The sequence below is a fragment of the Silene latifolia genome, chromosome 1, assembly GCF_048544455.1.
Source record: "Silene latifolia isolate original U9 population chromosome 1, ASM4854445v1, whole genome shotgun sequence".
Lineage (NCBI taxonomy): Eukaryota > Viridiplantae > Streptophyta > Magnoliopsida > Caryophyllales > Caryophyllaceae > Silene > Silene latifolia.
This window is the reverse complement of record NC_133526.1, coordinates 777975-792780: the sequence shown is the minus strand read 5'-3', so window position 1 is coordinate 792780 and position 14806 is coordinate 777975. Positions and strand designations below refer to the sequence as shown.

Sequence of the window (14806 nt, the reverse complement as noted above, 5' to 3'; positions counted from 1 at the left end):
ATTACCCTATCTTACAATAATGGTTTCATAAGAGCAATTATGAATTTGTGATCAAACACAATTCTAAAAGTAGTAGCGCGTTGCGATACTTATATATAAGTTATAAGAATATTTAGTCTTGTGTAAAGCGGTATTACAATAATATAGTTCTAAAACGGCTCTAAATATTACCCTACTAGATTTAATGTCCGTGCGATGCACGGGCCGCCTTGTAAAATCTATTGTAATAATTTAGTTTTTTTTACAATGCAATTGAATATTTCAGCCTCAAGATCAAATGTTTATGCTTATCTAATAAAAATATAGAAAATATATATTTACATTCAAATTTTAAAGTCAATAAGGCGGAGATACACTTCTTGTCTATTTTTTTCTCTACGTTATCATTTTCTTTTTCTAATTCATAATTTAAATAAGAGTAATCGGATTACTCATATCACTTGAACTTTAAACGAAACTGCTCGAAGATCAATATCAATTTGCAATTGTTAGATTATTTGTAATCGCTCGAAATAATTCTTCATCGTATAAATAGTATGCGATGCACTGGCCTAATAGAATTATGTCTCTCCTCAAACCAATAAAAATAGAATTATGATAATTGCAAAAGCCATTGTTTGGTTGCCTACAAATACACAAATAATACTTGGAAATTGTAGTTTCTTAGAATTTTACATAATCACAGTAACAAACTCTGCAACGGGCACAACCGCGAAAACATCTTTAAGCAACTTAAATTTTCATCTTCATTGATAGATTTTTAACTAAATACTCTATCCGCCTCGGTTTTGTTTACCTATTATATTTATGGGTGTCTCAGTCATTTGTTTAATTTTCTATTTGTGAAATTTTATAAAAGTTGTTTGTTCATTTGTGTAACCTATTGTCCACTTGTCACTTAATAATAACCACCCCAAATAATCCCATTCCCTTTCTTTGGTCTTTATATGTCAAAGATAAAGGTAAACAAATGACCGAAATGTAGGAAATAGATGATACAATAGACTTTATTTAAATTCCTTATACTCGGTAGGCAGTAGGTATACAACAAACACTACAAAACATTTATCTATATTACATTGTTGATCAAACTATGCTATTTAGGTTGGTTTTTTGAAATTACATATTAAAATTTTATGTTTGACCAAATCCAAGTTATTTATATTTTGTTTCTTAAAACGATTGTAGTAGGAAACAGATTGATAACATTTGATGATATGGACATTTTACGTTATTTGTGTTTAGTGTTGCAAGTACTAACCTCCAATTCCCACTAATTAAGTCACAAACATTACGTAAAGGGCCCCCTTTCTTTTCCTTGGTCTTTGTGCCAAAACCAAAAGATAACAAATGATCGGGACGGAAGAAGTATGCAATAATTCTTAATACAAAATGTAACTTATATAGTAGAGTAATATCATAATTATGAGTATTAAGATGAACAAATACTACGAATTCACGCTAAAACACTCGATGTATACTAATTTTAAACTCTTAAGATTAGTTTTTCTTTTGTCGTATCCTCCGTAGTTATAAAGATATTATGCAAACTGAGTTCCGAACTCGAATATCATGTCTATTTATTTGTCATTTACTATGAATAGTTTTTAAGGACAATATCACAGCTTTTTGAGTTTTTGAATACGTAAATATATGTAAATTATGCTAATCTTGCCAATCTTTATGGAGTATTGAAAACGTCTTTGACTAATTCACTAAGACCAAAGTGCTAAAATTCTAAACTCCTATGTTATACTATATATTTGTTGTGAGAGCAATTTTGAATCTATGTAGTGCGTGGATTTTGATCTAAGACTTAAGTCATGCGGATTATGATATTTTATGATTCATATTAAGATAGAACAAAAGTTCCATATTACGGAAATAATTAGTCTTGCTGAAAACGGGTCGGAGCAAGTGACGGATAATGTCACTCACAAAACAAATAGGAGGGACAAGGTGGGGGGCAGCCCCATGTGCTTCACTCTCTCCTCTATTTGGGTCATTTGTGAGGGAAAATGGTACCCGTCGCTCCAAAGTAACGATACGTGCCGTCACAAATGAGATTTTGTGTTACGGAGAAATTGTATACTCTTATAGGACAAGCCCTTTAATAGGCTAATTGGGGCGGATTTTCCGGGGTATTTGGGGTTCAAGTTATTTTCAACAATTTTATAGGGTTATTTTTAAGCGGGTTTCGCTCCATTTTTCAAGTTAAGTCATCTTTTGACAAATTTTTTTGGATGGAATTAATGTGGTCGCTCTGAAGCTCCTAGTAAAACATGACACGTGTATCAATGTACGCTCTCGTAAAGTATTGATGCTAGATGGTACAAAGTATCAATTGACAACCAATCTCTTTTCTAAAAAGTGGGATGCTTAGATGTGTACAAAGTATCCATCTGAGATCCGTTGTCGTCCAGCGGTTAGGATATCTGGCTTTCACCCAGGAGACCCGGGTTCGATTCCCGGCAACGGAAGTTTTTTAACCAAAGCTGGAAGAGTACATAGTACTCCATAAGTCTATATCAACGAGGACCATTCTTTTAAAGAAAGGACGAAATTCATTGTTCCAAATCATATTCTTTTTCTAACTTTTAAAGTGGCATGTGACTAAAAGTGTTTGATTACATTACTTTAATGTTTTTGTTCTCTCCCTAGTATCCAATTCTCATCGAATGTCGTCGGCAACGGAAGTTTTTTAACCAAAGCTGGAAGAGTACATAGTACTCCATAAGTCTATATCAACGAGGACCATTCTTTTAAAGAAAGGACGAAATTCATTGTTCCAAATCATATTCTTTTTCTAACTTTTAAAGTGGCATGTGACTAAAAGTGTTTGATTACATTACTTTAATGTTTTTGTTCTCTCCCTAGTATCCAATTCTCATCGAATGTCGTCGTCATCCAAAATCTTTTCCAAAACCCCGAAATAAAAATAAACAAGGCCCGTCAAAAATCAAAATGGAATCACAGGCCCGTCAAAAATCAAAATGGAATCAGCAGTCATTATCAATCTTCTTTATCATCTTATCAACCTCCAACGTTGTTATCGTCTTCATCAATCCATCATCCTCATTTTCTCAACCTTAGATTCCGATAAAAAGAAGAATAATAAAAGCAAAAGCATGTTCGTTTCTTCGTTATTGTCGATCACTCGATCAGCATTATCGAATTCATGTTAGATATGGTTTATTTGAATTAGTCTTTACTGTCTTTCAAGGTTTGTTAACTAAGTCCTATTTTTCAGGTGTAGTTCTATTTAATAGACTAAAAATGAGAGAAGAGAGTGAACTATACGGAGAAAGTTCTCGTAAACTGACTCAATTATTAAACAAATATAGCAGATGGTTGGCCTACTCTGCCACAAAGCTTCCGGTAAGTCTCAGGACAAATGTTTTACTATCTAGAAAGTTACTTGATATACACGAAATGATTTTCCGGTAATTAATTTCAGGCCTAATGTTTTGGAATTCGCTACAAGTGTCGAATTAGTTGAAAGAAGACTATTAAGTATAATAAGTGAAGGTCTTGGCCTCCATGAAACCTATTTTGATTTTTGACGGAGGATTATGTCAGGCTCCCCATATTATCGTAAACTCGTATCCAAAGTGCCCGGATCCGACAATGGCAATGGGAATGCCAATGCATTGTGACCCTGGTTTTCTTACCATATCATTACTAGGGAATGTCCCCGGTACACAAATTTATCAAAACGGGGAATGGTTACCCGTGGTGCCAGACACGTTGCTTGTTACCGTGGGTCATCAACTGCAGGTAAATTTTGGTAGTTTAATAAGCGTAAATTCAAATCTACACTGCCTTTATATTTCATTTTTGATTATTGGTAGGTAATAAGCAACGGGGCATTCAAAGCCCCCATACACAGGGAGACAGTTAATTCCGACAGGGTTCGGACAACTATCTCTCGAGTATCAGAGCCGGCTGGTGAGTGGTGACTATGTTGTTGGACCAGCAAGAGAACTTACAACAACAAATCCTCCTAAATATAAGAGTTTCAAGTATGAAGAGTATCTTGAGCATCACGTCCTCCACTACAAAAATACCTCCTCAATCTTAGAACGTTATTATATGAGCTCTTAATAATCAAATTCGTAGTTTCGTACTCCCTCCTATTCACCATTTTCTTCCCCTTTCCTTTTTGCACAAGAAATAAGAAATTGAATTTGGACCACATAAAACACACTACCCCACATGCTATTGAATTTGGACCGCACAAATCAACCCAAAAAAGGAAATGGGGAAGAAAACGTGAATAATCCGTAAAAGGAAATAGGGAAGAAAATGGTGAATAGGAGGGAGTATAAAATATGATTTTAAAATAAGTAGTAAAACAATCACTTTGCTGAAAAAAGATTGTCATCGATGATTATCGATTCCATTATGAGCTGATACGGAAATAATGCCGAAGTGATCAAAATGAACATTTCGAGTGACTCTTCAATAGAACGTCTAGAAGAAGCACTGGTTCACGCTTTACTTCCAAGGAAGTGGTGTCGAGATTTCTTGCCTAAAAGAAATCATATCCTAGTAAATTAGTCTTATTATTCAGAATATTATTGCCAAATAATTAGTTTAATATTTTATTTCTTAATTACGGAATAAGCTAGTTTATTTTACTTTCTATTTACAAAATAAGGCAATATTGTCATAGTCGGTTTTAGGTAAGTTTTAGATTGTGTTTTAGGTTAGCTAGGTCGGTTTCAAACTCCACAAATAGCACCCAAGGTATAAGAATCCGAGCTTATATATATTCTTTCTGAGTTAATTCAAAATTCATGTTTTTAATATGTAAATGGATGAACTCAATACTTTCTAATAAAACTCATATTCTTTAACATAAAGCTCAGATAGTTTATCACAAAGCTCAGGTTGTACATTGTACAACATATACAACTGGTTGTATAGTCCATGAATTGTTTCAAACTCCTATATAAGGAGGTCTAATGTATAGTATTGTTTATCACACATCGATTGAGAATTAATAAAAATTGAAGCAGAAGCTTTTTTTCGTGTTTGCAAGTTTTGTAAACATAGGATCGACGCGTTTTCGTTCTGAAACTGTTATTGTTTGACGCGTTTTAAACTCTAACCCGATTGATAGCAATAGGTCTTGCGATTCAATCACCATTGTTCGATCTATAGGTCTAGATCGCGCAAATATCCCATTGTTTCGATTTCTAGACAGATTTCGAAGCAAATATCCTTATTTCATTATTGTTCTTTATTCTATTAAACCGCTTCCGCGCAATTTTCGTATCATGAGCTTATTTTACTTTCGCACATTTGTTTCAATATCGTTATGAATTTATAATTCTAAATTTTAGAGTTCGATTCATCTATCCGGCTTACCATTGTCCTGTCTTGATAGACGGTTGGCCTACTCAGCCATCCAATCATAGACATTTTGCATTTCTACGGAGTACTACCTAGTCAATTCGTAACTTCTGCTTTATACGGAGTACTCCATACTTGTATAATGTCATAAACAAAGATCGATGGAGTAGTATCATATTGAAACGGGCCAAATTCAATATAAACTAACTAAACCCTATAATCGAAGGAAGAATTCATGTCGATATGGGTTAGTGAGATCTTATATACTCGACGTATTATTTTGTACTCAAATACTCGGAAAAGAAAAAAACCATGCCAGCCATTTAACGAGTGGCGGAGCTAGAGGAGGGCCAACATAGACGCTTACCTCGGCCAAATAATTTAAATATCGAAATTAGTTAAAATTTTCAAAGCTTTTTCAACTTTAAGTTATAACTTAACTAGTTCACTCCTCTGCTGAAATTTCCACCCTCCCAAAAAAAATCAAATCCCGACTCTCTCACCGCATTCAAGAATACATTTGCCCCGAGCGAAACATTTTGGACTTTGGGTCACAAAAGTATGTGTTAAGTGTTATTTTGGCAAACTTACTTTGGGCCTCAAAATTAAAAGCCTTGAAAACGGGAGACTCTGAGGGACGTCTTAATAAAGTGGAGGTCCTGTTTTGATATTTAAAACAAGCCCTTTAATAATAAGTTTATTAAATAAATATACTATCGGTTATTATAAATCAAAAATTGAATATTAAAACTAGTTTACTGGAATTCTCAATATTTTAATTACACTATCATTCTCTTGAATAGATCTATCAAAAATTGACCCGACCTGGGTTTATAGGGTCAAGGAGCTGTAAATCATGAAATGACTTGTTATTTTACGGTCAAAGATAAATCAAGAACATTATTAAAATATTAATATTTTTATTTTATAATCAAAATAATAACTAAAAATAATAACTAAAAAGTAATTATTTTAGTATTTAAAATTAAAAAATCAACTTAAAAATCAATATTATACAACTTTTATATCATTAAATAATAAATAATGACTAAATTTATTTTATTTTTATAAATGTGTTAATATAAGTACGATAAGTAATGAATATAATTATATTATTAATATTAAATATGATTTAATTTTAAAAAGTTTATTTTTTGACTGAAAAAATGATAATAAACAGAAAATTTTCATGGTACTCTCGAATGTTGACAGATTACACATGGTACCCTTCATTTTAAGTTTCTACATATGTTACTCATGTGTTTACCCTTTTTTTTAAAATGTAAAAAGTCAATTTTGATCAAAACCGTCACCATACAACAGGCTGGTATGGATCTTTTTGGATAGACCCACTATCATAACCCGTGGACTTGAAGCTTAACATCAAACCAGCCCAATCAATTTAAATCAAACCGGCCCAATCTTATCTATATTAATACAAAAGACAATACTCAATCCTCAGCGCGCCACGTCATTATTGCAATTTTTTTTTTGGAAATTCATGTTATGGTGGGAGCCGTGAGTGTGCAATGTATTTATTTCTTCAGATTTCCGTTTTTTCAAACATGCGATAAATTTCGTCTTACAACAAATTCTATGAAATAATATTATGAAAAAATTCTATGAATTAATATTATGAAATAATTTTATACATACCGTGTAAATAAAATTAATAACATATACGCAGAATGAATTACAAATGCGAGTAAATGAAATTGAATTACATAATTTTTAAAACAAAATTACATAATAATAAAATTACATAATTTCAAGAAGGAATAACATTTATATACGGGATCGAATATAAAACGCAAATGAATTTTCATACATAATTTTTTAAAACTACATGGTACAATATGTTTTGTTTAAAAAATAAATCTTGACGGAGTATTTACTTGGAGTATAAAATATTCGTGTATTTTGGTTAATATTATTGTACCATGCAGCAACAACATCACAACATAATTTTTTAAAATTACATGGTACAAATTTTTTTGTTTAAAAAATCAATTATCACGGAGTATTTACTTGGAATATAAAACTCGGCAACTTAATTATTAGCCGCGGACACCGAAAATGGTAGGTGACAATGATAGGCAACCGAGTTAATTTAGTCTTCAACTAGAATTTAAAGCAAATTTTAATTTTTTTTACTGTAAAAAAACAAATAAATTTTAATTTAATTTACAAGTGATTAAAATTTTTTAATTAATTTTTTTTAATAGATACTTCCTCCATTCAATTCCACTCTACCACCTTTCCATAATAATCCATTCAACTCCACTCTACCACTTACTATAAAAAGAAAGTAAAATGACCATATTGTCCTTATCACACCATCCTATTTATAAGAAATGCCACTAGATGACCCACCTCCTTTCCATAATGCTTAATCAAAACTCCTATGACCCACACATTATGCATTAATAAAGTAATTTGCACAATTCCATTTGTACTTCTTTCATTTCTTTATTAAGTTCTTAATACTTGTGCAAAATCAAACATGGTAGAGTGGAGTTGAATGGAGGAAGTAATTCACAATTGTTGTAATAAATATTTTTTTAATAATAACACCACGATAAGTTAACAGTCGAAAAATTTAAAATATGTTCTTTTTAGAAAAAATAATCCTCTCAAATCTGTATAGAAAGCCGTTCATCACCGAGGATTTATGTACTTGGAGCAAAAATTCTGGCAACTTTACTATCAGTCTCGCATTCCGAATTCGGAAGATGATAATGATAGGCTACCGAGTATCATTTAGCCCAACTAGAAATGCAAAAACAAATATACATCCAAAAACATTAATACTGGCCCAAATACATACCCGTGTAATTTTGCACGGGTTTAAAACTAGTCAATTATTATTAATATAAAAATGCATTAATGTTCGGAACTACAAATCTTGAAAGAAAATGTACGGAAATGGTTAGGGATTCTTTATTTATTTCTGTATACAAAGATCAAATTGTACAAAAAAAACTTTTATTACATTTCAATGTATATTATTATTAGAGTTTTTCTAATGTGTACCCTAAGGGCACACGTTAGAAAAACCCTATTATTCAAGTGATGGAGCAAAGGGTCTCACCCCTATTGAATGATAAAAATTTCCATGTTTTCGGATTAATTTTTCACTCTTTTTTCAAGTTTACTACCTATACATCTACTCAATTGCCCTCGTTAAAATTTCCTATCCTACAGAAAGACAACTTTAAATATGAGTTTTAGGCTCCTCATCATCTTCATCGTCACTGATTTCCTTCTTGGCGGTTTTCTCAGTCCAGAGGTAGATAGGGTAGCTGATGAACTCCGAGTGCTTCTTCACAAGGTCGTAGAGAATTCTCTCCTCCAAATACGTAGCTGCATAGGTTAACATGCAACATTCACCAAATCTGCACACACCCACACATTAACATGCAACATTCACCAAATCTGCATAAGAACAGTCTATTTTTCGCCTCAAACAGATTATCTACTGTCATACAACACCAAAACACATACTCGCTCCATCTCAATCATTTGTTGAATTCATTATCTTAACTAAATCAGCGAGTAGAAATTTTGCATTTGTGTGTTGAACAAACTCCCGTTTTGTTGCTGCAGTCCAGGCACCTCATTACCAGCTTGATTAACCTGAGCAGAGAACTGCCCTGACAAGTGCGTCTGAACATTCATTTTTCAGCAAGTCGTTTACTCAACATCAGTTTCATACTTTCAACAGACGGAACTTCAATTCATAATTCATCCAGATATCTTCTACTTGTCACAAATAAGCTTCCTCTGAACCACTCACTAAACACACTGCAAGTCTGCAACAGAATAATAGAATAAGATTTTGGGTTATTTAATGACAATAATCCAAGCTAAGCCTCATCTTCCTCATTTAATCCAACCTATTAATTATCCCATATTAATCTGATCTTTACTATCATTTAACTTATTTTGATACATCCGGATGGCAACCGGTTAAGCAGGTTACCCCTTTGTGATAAACACCTTATCTTTTTCTTCAATTTTACACAATCACCAAGATCAAATGCTTTGTTTTCTATCATCATCATTCAGCTGCTTTCTTCAACTGCTTTGTTTTGATGCTTCGTATATCTCTTCACAACATTAATTATTTCCCCAAATTTATCAATTCAATCACAAACCCATTAATTATTTCCCCAAATTTCTGAATTCAACTGATCTTGTGTATGTATATGTATACATCATTACGAATATAATATTGTAATAATTGCAAATTCGAAGAAAGGAGATGGAAATGAAGCCATGAATGTATACTTTTGTTAGCTTCAGAGGATGTACACATTAAATCTGAAAAATATCTGATATGCTTTTGTTCATTTCAGAGGACGACTAGCTTCAGAGGATGTGTAGAGGATGTAAACAAACCCATTCTCTGATCTCTATTTTTCGCTCAAGCCCAATGAGCTGAACCCAGCATACACACCAACCAGAACAAATAAAAGAAAAAGATAGAAAAAGAATGTAGAAATGAAGAAGGAAGAACCTCTGAAGAATGACAATGAAGAAATGAGGAAGGAAACAAAAAAAAAAAGAAAAGAACTGGACCCACTTTATGACCTGTTGGGAAACCGGTTCTAGCAAGTCAAATATGGGACGAGATCAATACAAGTTAAATGATAGAAAAGATCAGATTAATATGAGATAATCGATAGGTTGGATTAAATGGGGAAGGAGAGGCTTAGTTTGGATTATTGTCATTAAATAACCCTAAGATTTTTGGAGGTTAATAAGCAAACTTAACTCTTTCTTCATAGAATAAAAGCTAGCTATACCAAAACAGTTTGAACTATGGTAGAGAATTACATAAAAAATGGTGCTATTATTAAGCAAGTTTTAACATCGTACGCATGAAATAGAATATTACACCGATATCAGCCATAAATATAAATATATACACAGTAACCATAAAAACGAAAGAAAATCTTGTTACTTTGGCTTAGCAGTATAATTTCACATATTGGAAAAGTGAAGGGGTAAGATTTCACAATTGATCAAAGTAAGTGGGTTTAATCACCACTTCCCCCGAATAATAAATATATGATGTTACCAAACAAGGGTAGCATAACTTTTAAGATGTTGCAGAAAAAGATATAGCCAATTTTTAAAGATATTTAAGGGTTTTAGCGTGTTTGACCAATGAATATCTTAATTTTAGTGTTTAGAACAAAGATGTTGAAACAACATATTTGAAAAATAATATCTTTATTTTACAATATCGCTTACTCCAAAGATATTGGTTAACATATCAGAAAATAAATTTTTCTCTATTTTCCAAAGAAAAGTAACGATCTACTAATCGTAATCTGCCAATTACCAAACACTCAAATTAATTCTGCTAATTATAATATGCTAGTCAAACCTTCTGATAAAATCTGTCATTTATAATCTGCTTTTGCAATCTGCTTATGCTAAAACTAATCCGTTGTTTACCAAACATGGCTCCTCTGAAAATTTTCTTCCCCTTTACGTATACTTTTTTTCATTAAAGAATTTAAGAAAAATCAATAAAACAAACCTCTAATATTCCGTAATTCTTAGCAGCTTTTACGATCTCTTTAGCAACCTCTAGATGTGAAGAAACCCAAAGTTCCACATGTGAGGGTTGTCCCACATTGATAAAAGAGGGGAAGAATTACCACTTTATAAGGCAAGAGGCTACTCCCTCTATTGCCAATTGGTTTTAGAGTGGAACCCTCTTGGGCCTACGTTGTGGACTCTTTCTCCTCCGTTTGGGTGCGGCCCAGGCCCGTTGTTGAATTTAACATGGTATCAGAGCCCATGGCTAAAGACCTGGGTTTCATGGGCCAAAGTTTGCAGTCGGACGAGCAAAGTTGCTCAGTTGAATTTGTCCGGTCTGAGTTAATACTGGGCCAAGTTTACAGCTGGACGAGCAAGGTTGCTCAGTTGAAAATTGTCCAGTCTGTGTGAAAAAGTGGGCCTCACATGTGCGGGGGAGTGTGAAGAAACCCAAAGTTCCACATGTGAGGGTTGTCCCACATTGATAAAAGAGGGGAAGAATTACCACTTTATAAGGCAAGAGGCTACTCCCTCTATTGCCAATTGGTTTTAGAGTGGAACCCTCTTGGGCCTACGTTGTGGACTCTTTCTCCTCCGTTTGGGTGCGGCCCAGGCCCGTTGTTGAATTTAACACTAGACGAGTATCTCTGTTGGTGAAGCGAGATGGAACGAGGCTTGGGGATGAATTTGTGGCTCTATGTTCATTTAATTAAAAGAGGCCTTCATGTGTTAATAGTCTTCAGATTTAGGGGAAATAGTTGGGGTTGGCATATTATTTCGAGAACAAGAGAGTTGAAATTAATGAAGAGGTTGGTTATTGGAGTTTTCATGAGTGTGAGACATTAAGTTATGGATTACGCAATCCTTGAATGAAAAACCTCTTAATTTATTTTTCCATTCAAGAATTGCGTAATCCATAACTTAAATCTCTCACAACCTCTTAATTTATTTCAGCCCTCTCTTTCTGGTAATAACATAGTTCACCTCTTAACCCACATCTTATTGAACGCCAACCCCAATTATTTCCCTGAAAACCTAGAGACTACTACACATGGAGGCCCCTCTAATTCATGTATGAAGAACAAATAATTTCTTTGAAATTCTTATAATCAGAATTTATGTATGAAGAACAAATAATTGAGTGTGGGAGAAAGAGAGAGAGAGAGGCGGAAGGGGAGTGACAGAGATTGGAGTATATATGTTGAGTTGTGAAATTATTCAACAATCAAGCAGGGCTATTTATAAGGCAATTCAGCATCTGGAACATTAAATATGATCCTTTCTTTATTAGAGTTTAGAATTAGGAGCCCAATTTCTCTCCATTTCCTAAAAAGAAATGGAGAGGCAAGTTTCTATTAATGGTCCGGATCGCATTTTGGCAACATCTAACGGTTCTCAATTTACGCATAAAAGTAAAGGAAAAATAGGAGTGTAAGGAATAATTATTATTAAAATAGATTGTGAGAGGAAATGGAGAGAAAGGAAATGGAGAGGATCCAAATCCTAGAATTAGATGCTTGGGAAAGTGCGGGTCTGGTGTATTTTGGTGTTCCGGATCAAATTACGAATTGGAATAATAAACCTGTCAAATGGGTTTATCGGGTTGAGTGCGGGTTAAGTCAGTTTGGGTCAGCTAAGTTTTCGGTCAGATTGGGTCGGAACGTTTCAAGTTCGGACTTAGAATCTGTTATTATCACGTTATTTAAGAAAAATTGTCTGTGTGGATCAATAAACATTTGAATCGGTCATATTAATCGGGTCAAACTCAGGCCTTCAAGTTTCAATCTTGGCATCGAGTCAATAATTAGGATTGAGATAAAATAACGTCAGCTTGCACATCTAAGCTCTATTCATTGCATCATCCATTTATTTAAGTAAATAACTAAAAACATGTTTAAACGCCTCAATTTCCCTATAATCACGAGTACTGTAGGATCTTACGTTACGTATAATTAAAAGCATCGTACTCGGAATCTTTGGGTAAGTAAAGCATTCTAGTACGTTTGTTAAACTTGTCAGATGGACGGGTTACCACTTATGAGTCCAGTTATTTCTTGTTTGGGTAGCGTGGATGGGTGTAATTCTGGGTTTCGAAATTCAGATCGAGTTAAGGTAAAGATATGGTAAGATTATTTTCAGTTAAGCTTAATATCTCTTAGCTAACTATTAATAATTTCAATTAATTTGATGACAAAAACAGCCCATATGTATGGGTTGGGCCAAATGTGTAGGCCTATTTAGCGAGCACAAACCTCATCGTGGTGGGCTAACAGGCTTTTAGGCATAAATGGGCCTTTCGGGTCCTATATAATACGACTTACCAAGAGATATACAAACAACAACTCTCCTATAGGACCGTTTTATAGCATACGACTAACCCAAATGGAGAAAAACCCAAAGTTAACATGTAATTACATTCATATTTCAGTTTTCTTTTGATTATTCGATATCTTATAATGAATACCGACATATTTAAATATGCAAGTTATCAAGATAAAGTATTATGTTACAAGAATAAACAATTTTTTTTACAGATTTATCAACCTACTTAGTTGGGCATTGGGCCATTAGACTAGTCGTTTGCTAAAAATGGTCCTATAGAACAATTTGTGATATATAAATAACTCTATAATTATACAAAATAGAGTAAATAACATATGAATTATTCTCAAAAAATATACTTCTTTCATTTCAATCATTTCTATATAATTATTCAATATATGTGAGTTATATTTTTACAAAATGATTGAAACGGGGAAATAATAAAGACAACCATTGACACATTAGAAATTTAATATATGATTTATATTATGTTAACATCGCTTTTAAATTTATAGATAAGTTTGTAAAAAGTTATTTCATAAATTTAACACTATGTTTACAAAGTTTAAAAAAAACATTCTTTTTTTTGAATAATGGGAATCGATTTACGAAATATTCAATTAAGGGAATCGATTATGAAATAGTCAAAGAATCATTTTTGGCCTGGAACTCAACATCAATAGCAATCAACCTTGTAAAAAACATGGCTTATGATCGATTGCCATATTGTATTACAATATGTAAATTTTGCCATTTGTTAATGATTGTAAAAAATGGCAAAATTTACATATTATTATTATTATTATTTTTTAATAATGGGCAAAATGCACAAGTGTTGAAGCTTTATGGCGTCTCGGGCCTCATACACTTGTAGAGTTGCAGATTTATAAGTGTCACATTCTTTGATAAGGGCCGTCCCTGACAATTTGGGGGCCCTGTGCGACATCTTAAATGTCGGCCCTTAATCAACGGTGCGGCTTAAGTTATATTTATTTTCTTAATAAATAACACACTTTTCCACGAACAGATATAGATATTAATGTTTCTTTAGTAAAACATATCATGGAAATGCCATAATGGTTAATATTAGCATTGTCACAAACAAGCACCCCAGGTTTGATTCCTGCATGTTGTAGTTTTTCTTAATTTTAAATGTGCAAAATTTAAGTAAAAAAAAGAAGTCAGTGCGAGTCGAACTCATATCTCCGCGTCCAAAGTACCACCCAATTACCACTGAGACGCTAGGCACTTCTTGAAACAAATACTCGCTATTATGTATATATAATAAGATGTCAGACTAGATTGGGCCCCCTTAAGTTGGAGGCCCTGTTCGGCTGCGCGGGTTGTACACCCATCCAGCCGGGCCTGTAAATGATAATAAATCAGTGTATTATGTGTTGGAGGTTGGAGGAGGAAGCACTGTGAGACAGCGCCTAATAAGAAGGCCGGTAGGTTGAAACCTCCAAATAGTTGATCCCAAGGTCCGCTGATTAACGACACAAACATTTGAGGTATTACAATTGTCAAGTTCAACACTCCTTGTGAATAAAGGCATGTATGTCCAAACCAAACA

At 33.4% G+C, this 14806-nt stretch overlaps 1 non-coding gene across 1 annotated transcript; it reads left to right on the top strand.

Moving 5' to 3' along the window:
* Window positions 1-2408: 2408 nt before the first annotated feature.
* TRNAE-UUC (transfer RNA glutamic acid (anticodon UUC)) lies at window positions 2409-2480 on the top strand. Its single transcript has one exon. It is a non-coding gene; the product is annotated as a tRNA-Glu (tRNA).
* Window positions 2481-14806: the final 12326 nt, after the last annotated feature.